This window comes from Primulina tabacum, chromosome 3 (assembly GCF_025594145.1).
Source record: "Primulina tabacum isolate GXHZ01 chromosome 3, ASM2559414v2, whole genome shotgun sequence".
Classification (NCBI taxonomy): Eukaryota; Viridiplantae; Streptophyta; class Magnoliopsida; order Lamiales; family Gesneriaceae; genus Primulina; species Primulina tabacum.
Genome location: NC_134552.1, coordinates 1,968,899 through 1,985,192, shown reverse-complemented (window position 1 = coordinate 1,985,192; position 16,294 = coordinate 1,968,899). Strand labels below are relative to the sequence as shown.

The 16,294-nt window shown below is 34.0% G+C and overlaps 1 long non-coding RNA gene across 1 annotated transcript; it reads right to left on the bottom strand.

Moving 5' to 3' along the window:
• Positions 1 to 11,042: 11,042 nt before the first annotated feature.
• Positions 11,043 to 16,080, bottom strand: LOC142538810 (uncharacterized). The gene is made up of 5 exons (XR_012818741.1): positions 15,846 to 16,080; positions 15,176 to 15,755; positions 11,825 to 11,970; positions 11,211 to 11,736; positions 11,043 to 11,143 (listed from the first exon to the last, which is right to left on the bottom strand). It is a non-coding gene; the product is annotated as an uncharacterized LOC142538810 (long non-coding RNA).
• Positions 16,081 to 16,294: the final 214 nt, after the last annotated feature.

The window sequence follows — 16,294 nt, the reverse complement described above, 5'->3', positions numbered from 1 at the left end:
ATACGGCTGCCTTATTTGAATACAAAGCAGTGTAAAGATGAATGCAAAAATTATTTTTAGATTTCTCGATTAATGCAATTTTATCCTCAATTTTTATGTTTAGTTCTTGAATGAGAAAGTTGTTAATTTTGTTAAAAAATTTTCTGAAAATTCTTTAAAGTCTTGAAATGTGCATATCAATTATTTTTGCATGTTTTTTGTATTAGGTGCAAAATGGAATATGAAAGTGAGTCTTGCAACCTGTTGTTTTTGGGTAGCTGTAAATGCAAGAAACAGTTGTTTGTGATTTCAATTTTCAGCGGTTGTATTTTTATGAACATTTTTGAGAGGCTTGGAAAAAAATGTGCTGAGATTACTCTTGAAGCTATGATTCTGCAATACGTAGCCCCCCAACACAAGATGCACATGACTTTGAATGACGACGATGATGTCCTAAATATGATTCATCTTCATATGTGTATGAAGCTCAGCGTGATTGAATTGACGGCAGAGAGTAAAAACGAACATGTCCGCAACCAAAATATTCGGAGGTAAAATATATTACATTTATGTCCCTGTTTAGTTTTGATAATTTTTTTATATTTTAATTTATCAAGCATGAAATTGTGCACTAGTTGAGATTATTGTGGTTATATAATTTGTTCTATGTTATGATAATATAAATATGTTTTGTTGCCATGATATGAATTATTTGACAATACTAATATTATTTACATTCCATATTTTGCATTTTTTATGTTAAGTTATTTTTGTATCTTGCACTTAACAAGTTTATATCATATTGGTAAGGGTTGATGAGGAAAACTGACAGAGAAATAGTGGTAACGAAGCTGATCAAGCCTCTTTGAGCAATATACTAGATGCTTGGATTAATTGCATTCGTGGTGTAGGTCAAACATTCAAAGATGCTGCTGACTTTAGAAGATGTGTTAAAAATTATGTTGTTGCTACAAGACGTTCATTTTCGTACAGAAAGAATGATAGCGAAAAAGTCACTGTTACTTGTACTGAGACTAGTTGTGGATGGAGAATTTATGCTTCTAAATACAAAGCAGACAATATATTTGCGATCCGAAAATGCAATTTAGAGCATACATGTGGTGAGAATAAACTACGTAGTAGAGGACATCCTAGAGCAGATGCAACATGGATAGCTAATGTGGTGAAAGGCAAACTTATAGGAGAGCCCTCTTATCGTCCTTGTACAATTCAAAAAGACTTACAAAGAGATTATGGTGTAGAGTTAAACTATCGCAATGTGTGGAAGGGCAAGGATTTAGCGATGCATGATATTCATGGCACATATAAGGGATGCTATGATAGAGTAAGATGGTATTGTCGAGCTGTTAAAGAAACGAATCCTGGAAGTGTTGCCGAGTGTGAGATTGATATCGAAACTAACAAATTTAAACGACTGTTCATTTGTTTGCAGGCATGTGTATTTGGTTTTGTTACTGGTTGTAGACCGTTGATTTTTTGTACGGGACTCATATAAAGAATAAGTTTAAAGGTTGTATCCTACTTGCTGTGTCGAAGGATGCCAATGATGATCTTTTCACAATTGCTTATTCTGTAGTGGACGCGGAGAATGACATTAATTGGGAATGATTTGTTATCATCTGAGAAGTGTTTTGCTTTCGTATCAAAGCATTCCATTCAATAAGTACACTTTTTTCTCTGACAGGCATCCTGGGATTATCAAGGCAGTTAAGCTACTATTTACGGGCAGTCACCATGCGTACTGCTTGAGACATTTAGTTGATAATTTTGTGAAAGTGATACATAATCAATTACTTATTTTTATCTAGATCGATTCTTTTTTTTTTGTATATAAATAGATGTATTTAATCTGAATTTTTTGTAACCATTTTAGGTGTTGCGAAGCTATCCATATCCAAAACATAACAAAAAGCATTGGTCTTCGGTATTCAAAAAAGCTGCTTATGCTCCATCTTTGCAGGAGCATGAACAACATATAAAAAATATCCTGGAGTCCATGCCAGTTGCTAGGGATTTTATTGTAAATTCTGAACCACAAAGTTGGGCAAATGCATTGTTTATTGGCAATAGATGGGGTGTTATAAATAATAACATCACTGAATGTTGGAATAATTGGGTTAAAGTAGCTCGTTATCTCCCTATCGTGGGTATGGTGGACCATATACGAATGAAGATCATGAACATGATGCACTAACGATGTGAATTCAACAGCTATGATGGTTAAAGAATTAAGTCCAAAAAAGGATAAAGCTATTGGTAGTGTATATGTGGAATCCCGGAAGTTGAGAGTGCACCGGTCTTGTAATTGGAGGTTTGAAGTAGTCGATGGTGAAAAGTCATTTACTATTGACTTGATAGCCATGAACTGTTCATGTAGATATTGGCAAATCAACAAGCTTCCTTGCAAGCATGCTTGCGCCGCTATTGAGTCGAAGTTGATGTCGTTTTATGATTTTTGCGACAAGTATTTCAAAATTGAAATGTACCGCCAAACGTACAGAGGAATTATTAATCTCATCCCAACGTTTGACATTAATGAGTCTTATCTTGATGATGGAAATGTAATCAATGCTCCTGATGTGAGGAGTCAGCCTGGTTGTATGAAAACCAAGAGGATACCATCGCAAATCGAATCACGTGTATCAAAGTGTAGTCGTTGTCATAAGAGAGGACATAACAGACGTAGCTGCAAAGAAGCTATAAACTAGCTGTTATTGTTCCATGAAAATGGTGTTTCAATGTTTTTATTATTACTAACTATCTTACTATTAGTATCTTTCAATATTCAGTATTTTTGTTTATGATTGACACCTGAAATATTTTTTGAAACTTTAACAGGAAAAAGAGAGTGCTGGAAGGGGAATCAAGCATGTTGATACCAGTGAGAAGTCGTACGCGTTCGAGTGGAAGCATTGGTGGTTTACGCATTATGTGATTGTTTTGCTTTTGAAAATGTTGGGAAAGAGTTGGTTTGCCTTACTGTCATGTTGTTTTAGTGATTGTTGATGTCTTGTATTCTTATATGTTCTCTGGAAAAAAACTTGGGCTTTAGATTGTTGTTTATGTTAATCTTTTAAGTTGGAGAATTTATTGTTTTGTTTGTGTTAGGTGTTAAGCACTTCAATATGTATTTTTATTTATTGTTATTTGTTTCTGGAAGGTTTGATGTTTCATATGTTCATTTTTTAATGTTTGGTTTAAGAGGTGTTTCAAATGGTACATATCAATTTTGAACAGATATTTGAGTACAAAAATTGCTTAATTTAGTATATTATGTGTAGATATGAGTACATATATTAAATAATTAGGTATATTTTGTGCACAAGAAAACTGTACTAATATTATATCGAAAATACAAAATATATGTCCAAATTAGAAGTTGTTTACTATTCAAGCTTTAGTTAAGTAATGTAATATTTAGTCATACATTAATATGAACAGAGAATTGAATACACAATTTACTTTCTTGTGTATATTATGTGTAAATTGGAGTACAAATGTTAAATAATCGAGTATATTTTGAGCTAAAGAAAAAGATATATTTTCGGCCGAAATTGTAGTGTATCAATTTCAAGGTACATAAATTGTCCGATTGATTATATACGTTCAAGAATCGAGAACAATGTACATATGAATTGAGTACAATGACTTGTCAATCCAGCACATCGTAGAGTAGTTCATCTATTCATGCCTAGGATCACCAAGTCATTATCCGATGAAGTTCTTGTATTTTGTCAATTTCAAAAGTACATAAAATGTCCGATTGATTATATAAGTTACATAATCCAGGACAATTTAACAGTTTATTGAGTACAATATTGTTTCCATCGATCAAGTCAAAATAAAATATTCGCCAGAGTTGATGTGTTGTCAATTTCGAGGTACGTAAAATGTCTACTTGAGTATATAAGTTAAACAATCAAGAACAATTTATATGTTGATTTGAGTACAACAGACGCATGTATTGAGTACAATATACGCATGAATTGATTACAATGTACATATGTATTGAGTACAGTGTACCCATAAAATGAGTACAATGTTCACATGAATTGAGTACAATGACTTGTCAATCCAGCACAACGTATAGTAGTTCATCTCTTATTGCCTAGGATCACCAAGTCATTATCCGATTGAGTATATAAGTTGCATAATCCAGCACAATTTAACAGTTTATTGAGTACAATATCTCTTCCATCCATCACCAAGATAAAATATTCTCTGGAGTAGTAGTGTGTCAATTTCAAAGTACATAAAATGTCTGATTGAGTATATATATTAAATAATCGAGCACAATTCACACGTGACTTGAGTACAATATATCTTCAATCCAGCACCACGTAGAGTAGTTCATGCAATGATATAAATGTACAAATCTTCAGTGTTACGTACAAAATTATGGCATGAAAACATAAATCGAGTATTGACAAAACAACTTCTTTATAGATGAATACATATGAGATGCAATACTTCACCAAGTAAAGTAGAAGGATGAATATCATTTTATAGTACCATCACTTGATGTGTTGTAAAAGAACTTCTAAAGCGTACAAGATCACTTCTCTTTTTGGTGTGTTTTTCTGGTGGACATATGTTATTTTCAAGGTAAATCCAACATATTCATCTATATTTTGATGAAAGTACATATCATATGTTATGAGGTACATTACACAATAAATCGGGTATACATGTGTTAAAATCAGGTATACATGTACATTAATCGAGTACTAAAATTCATGTTATATGTCAATTTCATGAATTTTATATATCTGCTGAAACGTACCGTACTTTTACTACTTCAAAATTTGCGGAAAAAATTAAAAATTTTCTTAAACATAAAATTCATACAGTCGTAACTTATCATTCAACATAATAATATTTAAAATCAACATCCCATACTCAAATTTTCCAACAAAGTACTTATTCCAAATTATCTCACAACCAACATAAAAACATAATATTTTAAAGTTTTCATAAAACATAAACATAGTGGTCCTCGGGTTTAGCCTTCCGCTCAGTCCAAGTCTGCCCCTTGGTCGCCACCTCCTGTCTCCTCATCAACATACTCACCTGCATCGATCAAGTCTAGTGAGTCTAAAGACTCAACACGTATAAACTGGAATAACGAGTACTACATAATAAAATCGCATGCAACTTAAAAATAGAACATACATAACTTCAAACTTGAACTTGCATAATAAACTTGAAACTTGCATAATAAATTTAAAACTTTCATAATAACCTTAAAACTTGAACATACATACTTTGAAACTTGAACTTGAATAATAGCTTGAACTTTGCATAATAACTTTGAATTTTGCATAATGACTTTGAACATACGTACATACATACTCTGACGTGTCATCATCATAAACTTTCATAAACATGCTGCATACTTGAACATACTTGAACATACGTAACTTCATCATTTTCGTAAGGATGTTTCAAAGCAAGTGATCCCTTAACATAATAAATATCTGATAAGACAAACCACAGTACTGGGCTGACAGGGACGTATCCACTGCCACATACATGAGATCCCTGTTCATAATTTAACAGGACAGTTGATCCACGTTCATAATTTAACGCTTCACAACCACGATCTAACCCGTTCATAATTTAACGGGCGGATTGGTCCCCGTTCATAATTTAACGCTTTCCAATCCTAACTTCAAACCCGTTCATAATTTAACGGGGTGGAGAGGTCCTCGTCCACGTTCACCGACTTCCAAACCCATTTACTTTTGGTCACAAGACATTTAGCATACCTCAAAAACTTCAAATATTTTCTTTGCACGTCATACATACTTACTTAGCGCTGAGGGATTCGTTGGATGTCAATCGTGTCGTTGCTGCAACATACTAACATGAATTCATAAGCTTAACGTGTACAACTTAAACGTAAAAGTCATGCTTAATCTCAAGCTAAATAATTTCTTAGAACATTCTATAATTTCTCACCACTTGACCTTGTAAAACATTAATGTTAAATCATACCATAACACCTCAAACCAAACCTTAAGTGATAAAATATTTATCCCAAAAACTGAAGCTACACGGACCCCGTACCCAGGTCAGGCCCCGGGTCTGTGTAGGTACTGCCTCATATGTGTCATGTAAAAGAAGGAGCACGGACCCCGTCCCTAGGTCCGTGTACGGGTCCGTGTCTGTGCGTTTAAATATGTGTCGAAGAAATGAGAAGGCACGAACCCCGTGCTAACCTCCGTCTCCGGGTCCGTGTCCGTCTGCCCAACGAATTATTTGATGAAAATTTTATGACATGTCTATTCTCCCAATTAACACATAATGCATCAAGATTCCACACTATGAGACCATTCTAGGACACCATAACAATGAACTAAACTTTTATAATCACCCTACAATTTATACGACCCAAAAATACTGTCATTTATATTAAAGTTTATTTCTTACGACTTCTTAATAATTCAAGCTTTTAACGACATGAATCGAAACCTCAAAAATACTCTAAACATCATTACTAACTTTCTTATATGCAGCAACGATCACCCATCGATCCCCAACAAAGCCTGCAACATAAAAACTTCAAGAACACATTAAAATTCATAACTTTCTTGAAACACGATTTGAGCAGTCATACGAAAAACATCATAACTCACTCGTTTTTAATCCAAATAACTCGAATTTTATATCAAATCGAACGTATAAAAAATATCTACGTTTTTGTAGTTGAAAGTTTTCTCAAAATATGTACCGAAAAATTGCAGTTTTCGAAAGAACATCAAAACAGGAATTTTCGGATCTAATTTGAGCAGTCATACTAAAAACACCATAACTCACTCAGTTTTTAATCCAAATAACTCGAGTTTTATATCAAATCGAACGTATCAAAAAGATCTACGTTTTTGTAGTTGAAAGTTTTCTCAAAATATGTACAGAAAAATCGCAGTTTTCGAAAGACCATCATAACACGAAATTTCAACTCCAAAAATACTTCCAAATACATTCGGTAGATTTTTCTGCTCAAACTTCTACATCATACATACATTTTTATGCTTAAAAACAACTTAATACATAATATGACATGATCGATGCAGCAAGAACATATTATACGTGCCTTTTGATATTTAAAAATACCGTAACGACGATACCGAAGCGGAGACGATACGGAAGACGATCCGGGACTAACTTTGCTCGAATTTTTCTTGAATAACCTCAACCAAAAGATGCTGGAATATTGCAAAGAAAAAAAAAGATGGACGTGCTCTTGGAAAGACAATTTGATAAAGAAAAGTGGAGAGGAACCAAAAATAATAATGGAGAGAAGAGTTTTTAAAAACTTTCTTTTCTCCTTAGTCAAATAGGTTGAATAACATGTGTTTTGTTTTGTGTGTATATGTAATATACGTGTATATGTATGTGTAAAGGTGTGAGTGTGTGTGTGAGTCAAATTGTGTGTGCTTGCATGTTTAAATAAATCATTTAGTAAATGATCATTTTAAGGATTTTAAATTAATATAATAAAAATACTAATTAATCAATTAGTATACTAAATAAAATGATGATTCTCTACTAAAAATAATACATCCTTAAATTAATAAACTTTAAAAGTTTAAAATTCTAAAATAACTTAATATTCAAATTAGGCTTTAAACTTCATAAATTATTTAAAAATGCCTCAAGCCTAACTTAAAATAAAATACCACAATAATATTTACTAAAATCGTCCCGGTCTCCTTTCCTTGATTCCGCCTCGAATAAACATCTGAACATAAACTCAAGAAAACATTTTAACGTACATTAAATAAACATAAATAATTAAAATAATAAATTTCATAAATTAAATGAAAGTATGCATTAAAATCATAAAATACATAAGGAATTTAATAACTTGCACGCACGTGGTTCATATGGACTTAAAATTTTCGGGACTTCACATCTGCAATTTGAGTATTCGATTTATGTATATGTATACCTGATTTTAAAACATGTATACCCGATTTATTGTGTATTGTACCTCAATTATTTAATATATATACTCAATCAGACATTTTATGTACTTTGAAATTGACATAATAACAACTTCAGCCAGATAATGAATTGGTGATCCTAGCATGAATATATGAACTACTCTATGTTGTGCTAGATTGACAAGTCATTGTACTCGATTCATGTGTTCATTCTACTCAATTTATGGGTACACTGTATTCAATACATATGTACAATGTAATCAATTCATGTGCATATTGTGCTCAATATATTCATCTATTGTACTCAAATTGTGTGTACATTATCTTTAATTACTTAATTAACGTGTAAATTATTTTCGATTATTTAACTTATATAATCAATTAGACATTTTATGTACCTCGAAATTGACACACCACAACTCTAGATAATATTATGTAACGCCTCTGACCTATTTAATAAAATAGCAGCCGAATATAAAATTTCTTAAAGAAAAGAAGGATTTTAAATTTTCTTGACATAAAATGTTTACAATCAAAAGTATATACATGATCAATCAAGTGTTGCATCAAAATACAAAATATTATTTGATCATGTATATCAAAATATCTTTCTTCCTTCCATCTCTTGTATACATATGACCTCGGCTCCAATCAACGTCCTAGCTCGTCGCTCTTACCTGCATCACATGAAATAACTGGAATGAGTATAAAACTCAGCAAGTGAAACTCTTACATAACAATCTACATATATCATACTCTGTAAAACATGACTTTGAAATCATTAAAATACCATCTAACTCTTGAAATATGTAATAACATAGTATAACATGACTATAACGATGATATTTCTCTTTTCTCTGATGGATTGATATTTAAATAGTATCTTTGTCTCTGTACCTATATCCCATCGATATAAATCGATACTCTGTTGGGATATAAGTCTATGTTCGTTGATCAACTAATTGCATGCAATCTCTGACTATGTATCTATCAATCCAATAAATCATTTGAACTCTCTTTTGGGCATTAAAACAAACACTTTGCATACTCTTTTCTTTTGTATTCCCTTTTACACAATTGAGACATATAAAGCCTCTCATATACAACATGGTATATCTATACATAATATGAATCAAATGAAAGGGAATAACATGTTAAAACATTGGAACACAATACATATATTATCATGTGAGCACAAGGAAATGAATTCCACTTACTACACTTGGAGCACTTGATTCAAAACTCTTGGTACAAAACCTACAACAATAAACCATGTATTATACCATCAACAACTCGATAATCCAACAACCAAACCATAACATCCATAAAACCAACACAATCAACAAACCCATGATTTCTCCCCAACACCAAAATCCAAGAATAAACAAAACCACAAGCTTACCTTAGCTCCTTGAACCCAAAATAATCTTGCTCTCACTTCAACGACCCAACAAGAAGCTTGAATCAAAGGAAATGAAGAAGGAATGAGAACCCTAGCTCTCACTTGAAGTGAAGAACCGAGAAGAATGGAGGAAATGAGAGAAATGAGGGCAAACACTTGTATTTAAACACTAAAAATACCAAAACACAATTTTTAAACATTTCTGGCCGCTCGGGCGAACATCTTTTTCCGCCCAGCCGCGGAACTCTCGGCCAGAAATCCAAAATTTTCGAACTAGGCTCGCCCGGGCGCACATCTTTTTCGGCCCGGGCGCGCTCTGCGCACAGCTACATCAAAGATTACTTCTGAAACGCCTTTTCCCTTCAGAATTAGGAAAAGTGGTAAACTGGAAAGTTGTAGCTCCTATGTCTTTTCTTGAATCTCCCCAAATTTCAGATCATTTGGAGGTCTGAGTAAAAAGTTATACTAAATATCCCAACACAGTGTCACTGGAGGAACGACGAAACACACGACACACTTCGGGGCACTTTTGGCTTATCTTCCACAATGATTTGAACAAAACCTAAAAAAAGAAAGTTATAGCCTTATGTCTTATATTTCTAATGGAAGTGGCCTCATCTCATTTGGATCAATATATAAATTATCATGAATTTAATCGTAACGCCGCTACTATAACACTACACGTCATCTATAACCAACCATACTATAAATCAAAAATCGAAACTCTTAACATCCAAACTATACTTAAACTTGACCAAGTAGTCAATAAACGTATGAAATCTTAAATCGTACTGTTCACCAGGCTTGGATATTACATATTATATCTTGGTGATCGATGGAAGAGATATTGTACTCAATAAACGTTTAAATTATCCTGGATTATTTAACTTATATACTCAATCGGACATTTTATGTACTTTAAAATTGACGGAATAACAACTTCACCCAGATAACGACTTGGTGATCCTAGCATGAATAGATGAACTACTCTACGTTGTGCTGGATTGGAAAGTCATTGTACTCGTTTCATGTGTTCATTGTACTCAATTTATGGGTACACTGTACTCAATACATATGTACATTGTAATCAATTCATGTGTATATTGTGCTCAATTTGTGTGTACATTGTCCTCGATTAGTTAAATACCATTGTGTGTTTACTAATGTATGACTAAATATTAGATTAGTTAGATATACTCGATTATTTAACATTGGTACTCATAGTTACACATAATATACCCAATAAAGCAATTTTTGTACTCAATTTTCTGTTCTAAATTGATATGTACCCTTTAAAATACCACGTAAACCAAACTCTGAAAAGTGAACAAATGATACACCAAACTTTCCCAGAAACAAATAAATTTTAACAATAATACATATTGAAGTGCGTAACAACTAACACAAACACGATAATAATCAATTGTCTGTCTTCATTACATAATTTAAACCAACAAAACAACATAGACTTGAAATGTTCAAACTCCAGTACTACTGTAACTTCTTAACCATCATAATAGTGAGGAGTATTAATTACTCAAACTTATTTTTCAACAATCCATTTTCATCAGATAATATTGTGGCTGCCAAACGTGCTCGATAAGTGTCCATCTTCACATTCTGTGCATAGCTCCAGATCTCATCTGTGTCACGGGCTAGACACTCCAACCACATGCATGCATAGGCCACAATCGAGGGTTGCACCTTGTTGACGACAAGGTTCTCTTAACACTGGCTCACTTACAAGGTCGAATCCCGATAAGTGACGTATGGAACTAGCCAAAAACTTTGTCTGCAACAAACAATACTTTCAAAATTTAATCTTAATTTGTATTTAAATATATTATGATTAAACTTACATAAACTTTGGTTGTCCCAACTGCGAATGGATCATGCATGGAGTTCCACAGTTAAATATCCCTTCATCTCTTTTGTAAACCAACAAAAACCAATGCCACCTGTCATTCATAGGGAAAATGATGTATCTGCATCTTCTAAATAATTCTCCAGACAGTTCCTGCAGTCTACCCATCGTGAAAGATGTCATCAGTGAAAGAAAAGCTCCATAATCATCCCGATGTACCATCGATCTTTTCCCATGTTGTTCCAATTTCGTAAGGACTTCTTTCTACACATTCAAGAACACATATACTCATTTATCTTTATAAAGTAAAATGAAAACAAAAAAAAAAAGCAAAACTCGGACTGCTACGAACCTGCACCATTGTGTACATGCAATAAATCTCAAATCCATGCTGGAAACTTTGCTTTTGCATAATTCTCATGTAAACATTAATTATCTCAGACTCAACAGGATCACCAAAAAGAAAATGACATAATATCGGTCCACTTAAACTCATAACCGTATCTTGCCAAACGACAACACTACAAAATAGAAAATTCAATTTCATTAAAAAATTAGGACACATTACTACGAAAATAAGAAGAAGAAACATATGGAAGATCAACGTACTCCAATTATTTTCTAGCAAGAAAGTTTGTCACCAATTTTCTCTCTTTCATCATCAGCTTCTTAATGTCCACAGAAATCTGATCTACCTTGAAAATCATCCATGGCAATCTTGCCAGGAGTATTGCCTTTCTTCTCAAAGTCTATAACTTCTTGTCCAAAAGCGGCTATATATTCAGCAATATAACAGAAAATCCAAACATCAATTGAAACGTCTGCCCTTTTTATTGCTTTAAAAGTACTAGAAATTTTTTTTAAACACTCGATTTTCGGCCATGAAATATAACACATGAAAATATTTTTATAAAATATTTTACCCCTTTAAAATAAAATATCAACCAACTAGTATTTTAAAAATCAAGTGCAATAGTCATAAATGAAATCGTCAACTGTTTTGCCCAACCTAAAAAGCAATAAGTTTGAAAAGTATAGCACATACTAAACCTCTCAAAAAGCATAAATAAATGGTCTTAAAAATCTTTAACATAAATCATGAGTCAAAAGTCGTAAATGCGGAATAATAGAAGCGATGGTCCTCGGGTTGTGTGCACCGACAGTCCAGTAGGATCATCCATCAAGACCTCCATCAAACCCACCTGCATCCATCACACCTAGTGAGTCTAAAGACTCAACAGACCATCATCTTTATAGCAAATAATATATATAAAACCACATGCAACAGTGAAAATACTTTTAGGTAAAAATAACATTTCATGATATGCATAAATAACCTTAATCTTTTTCCTTATCATGACATAAAAGCATTTTAACATGATCATAAACATTTCCCTTTTCTTTTTCTTTGTTAAATTCAGATCGTTAATTTTGACTTTCCTCAACATGACATGAAAATCGATGGATCCATCTACATATAACCACAGTACTGGGCGGCGGGGACATCAACGGCACTCTCACCGGTCAACTGAGCTTTGGCCTATCACGATCGAATAGAAATACGACCGTCGGGGTTCCCTCGGGGGCCTTTTCCCATAAATGGGTTCCCTCTGGGGCCTTTTCCCCTCACGATATTCCCATTCTTACCGTTACCACAAAATCGTTACCACATAACCGTTACCACATATTCGCAATGATGGAAACACGATTGTCGGGCTCCCACTGGGACCATAACCCTCACGACGTCGCCACCATTAACGAATTAGTCACAATCACTTCACATCCTTCAACATTTTTCATTCACATCACTTAGAAAAATCATATATAACATTACATTTTTTATTTTTGAAACCAAGCATGCAACACGTCTTTTAAATGTCAACCTTAAATCATAAAAATCCCTTAGGCATTTAAAAATCATAATTTAATCATGAACATTTCATAAAAATTTAAAAATAATCATAATATCATAAAAATAGCATTTAGGGTACTGCCATGACCTTAACTAATTTCTAGGTGTAAAAAGATCGTTTTACCCCTAGACCCGACATTTTACGTTTTCGACTTTTTTCTTGATTTCATGACTCTAACATGTCCCAAATAATTATTTAAGTATACCTGAATTTTTTCATAATTTTATTTGGCATAAAACTTAGACTTTTTCATTTATCTTTAAATAATTGTTTTGACGGTGTTTTAATCCCGAAAAATCCCAAACTTTATATAAAATTCCTAAATTCTAAATTTAGTCTTTTTTATATTATTTTAGCCCTTATGGACCACGACTCGACCCCCGTGAGCCGTTTTCCAATTTTCTTATTTTAAAAACCCTAAATGACACATAAATTTCACCCCCGAGCCAACTTCTGATTTTTACGAGTTCCCCCCGAACTATGTCGACCCAATACTTGACCAACATCTTAAACTAGCCTCCTGGACCCTTAGACCACTAAGAACCCTGCCCAAACAACAAAAACGAATCAACCCAAGAGGTACCTATTCTGGCCGAGAGTAGTATCCTATATGGACTCTATGTTTGATGCAACCAGGACCCTAGCCGACCCTCTAGCCACATACCCAGCGCACCAAGCACTTACCTAGGACCCTGAGGACTCGCCCCAACCCTGCCCAACAAGCATGGACCGAGCCCTTCCCTCCCAGCGAACAGCGCAACTCCTGCACAGATTCTGTGCGTGTGCGCGGGTAGGAGTCCTTGTATATCAGGACTCCTCCCAACCCTCCAACTCGAATCCTAGCTTGTCTAGGACTCTAGTCTCGACTCACCCCAGTCCCTAGCCAGCCCTGAACCCACGCCAAGAGCAGCCCTCCCCCTGGTGCATGAAACCCGATCCCTCACACTTGACAGCAACATCATGGTTGTTTGTTCTGATTCTGCCGTTCCCTAATTTCTTTGTGGTGTTAGGGTGAGTGTTTATGATTCTAAAACGTGCATAATCCTTACTTGGTCCCAACCTAGTATCATGGCAGCCCCTAAATACGTACAAGACATGAATTTTGGGCATAAAATCAAAAGTTCAAAGCATGCACATGATGAATTCCGAAAATTCTGAATAATATTTCATGATCTTCATGCATACACTAATTCAAAACATAATATGATATGATGGATGAGAAAAGGAAGATTAAGGCGTGCCTTTGCGTTAAATGCGCTCGAATATCCGTTGACGACGAAGAACGGAGGAACGACTTTGGCTTGTTCTTGCTTGCCCTTCGAAAATCTCCCTAGGTTGCTTTGTGTGTGCTGCCGTGTGTGGGTGGATATGGGGAGAGTTTTTCAGACTTTTAAAACTAGGTGGCCGATTGATTTTGTTTCTAGAATAGGGTTTTCAATTTAATTAATACATTAAATACTAATTTGTTTACTAAGTAGGCCTTAGGCCTAACAAGCCATTTAAATTAGGCCCATTAGTTTTAATTAGGATTTAATAAAATATTAACAAAGTTTTTGTTTAATCAATCATGTGAATTTATTAGCCGGGTTGCCAAAATGTTCGTATTTTAGTTGAAAAATCAATACCGATAAAATTTACGTCCCGGCGTATAAAATCACCTCAAAACCCCCTTATTTTCAAAAATAATAAAAAGCATCACCCTTAATTTAAATAATTTAAAAACAATTAAGCAATAAAAATTATTTTCTATTTTTCAGCCCTCGGTCTCCGTTCCTCGATCGCAACTCGAATATCCTTTAAAAATACATTTGTATGCAACAGTATAGAAAAGTATATTTTAAACATGCAAATATGCACAGCATAATTAATTAATACAATTAAAATATTTAATAAAAATACAGGAGAATTTAATAATTGCATGCATGTGATTCGCGTGGACCTTTAAATTTTCGGGGCGTTACATCAATAACAACAATAGTACTGAAAAACAGAAAAACTAAATTAAACTTAATACAATCGATTTGGAAATAATTGACACATCATTTACCTGTTTTGTCACCTTCCTCTTACGTCTTGGTGTTGAGCTAGGTGGAGTCACAAACATGGAACCTTTTTTTTTCTTCACACGGTCATCCCTAGCCCTCACATGATCCGCAATTGAAGATGAAAAAAAGTTTTCTTCTCCACTTCAGAAGTAGCAACAAAACTACCACCACTGCTCTCATTAACTGAAGCATTCAAAGAATGGGATTCATCCAACTCTTTCTTTTCTTTAGCCAAATCAGAAACAACTTCTTTTACCACTACGTCAACAAAATCACCAAAGTTAGCTCTTGCATCATGTGCTAACTCAAAAGTCATCTTTTCTTCTGTTTTATCAACCTTTTCCTAAGATTCAAGAACATTGTCACGTTTATCCACCACAAACTTTTTTCCCTTCATTTTGCTCGAACCTTTTCACCCTCTAATTCAGCACATCTCTTTCTCAGCATCTTTATATCATCCATTTGTTTAATGACAAGTTTCTCAAAATGTTTTACTTCAGATCTATCCGTTTCTTGCTTTAAAACAAGATTCATGTCCACTAACAACTTATCCTCCTAACAAAATGGATGTATCGACAGAACCTATTCACAATTAAAAATAAATACAATTGTCAATGAACTAAATATTAATTTTGCACAACTAGATTAATAAACTAAAATAATTATAAGTACCTGAGTTGAATCTATGTATTTCAACAATGTTTCAGTGTCACCTGCATTTAGTGGGATCTTGCTTTCCCCCAACAAAACAACCGAGGGTAAACATTTAAACCACGCCTTACTCCTAAAACTGGGACTGTCTCATATAACCAAGCCTTAAACAAAAAATAAAATAAAAGTCAATGAAAAATACTAAGATCATAATTAGTAAAGCTGAATACTAACCATCAATCCAACCATGCATCCATCAACATAAAGATTGTAATGCCCGAAAATTTTGTTGTTATAATCTGAAATGATTTGTTGATGAATTGATGTGATTATAGACGGAATGGATCGGACCGGAAAAGCCGGAAAGAAGATTGGAAATATGTGCGAGGATGAGCCCTCGCGCACATGCGCGACCCAGCCGGGCGCATATTCGCGAGGTAGGCAGAGAACCTCGCGCATATGCACGACAG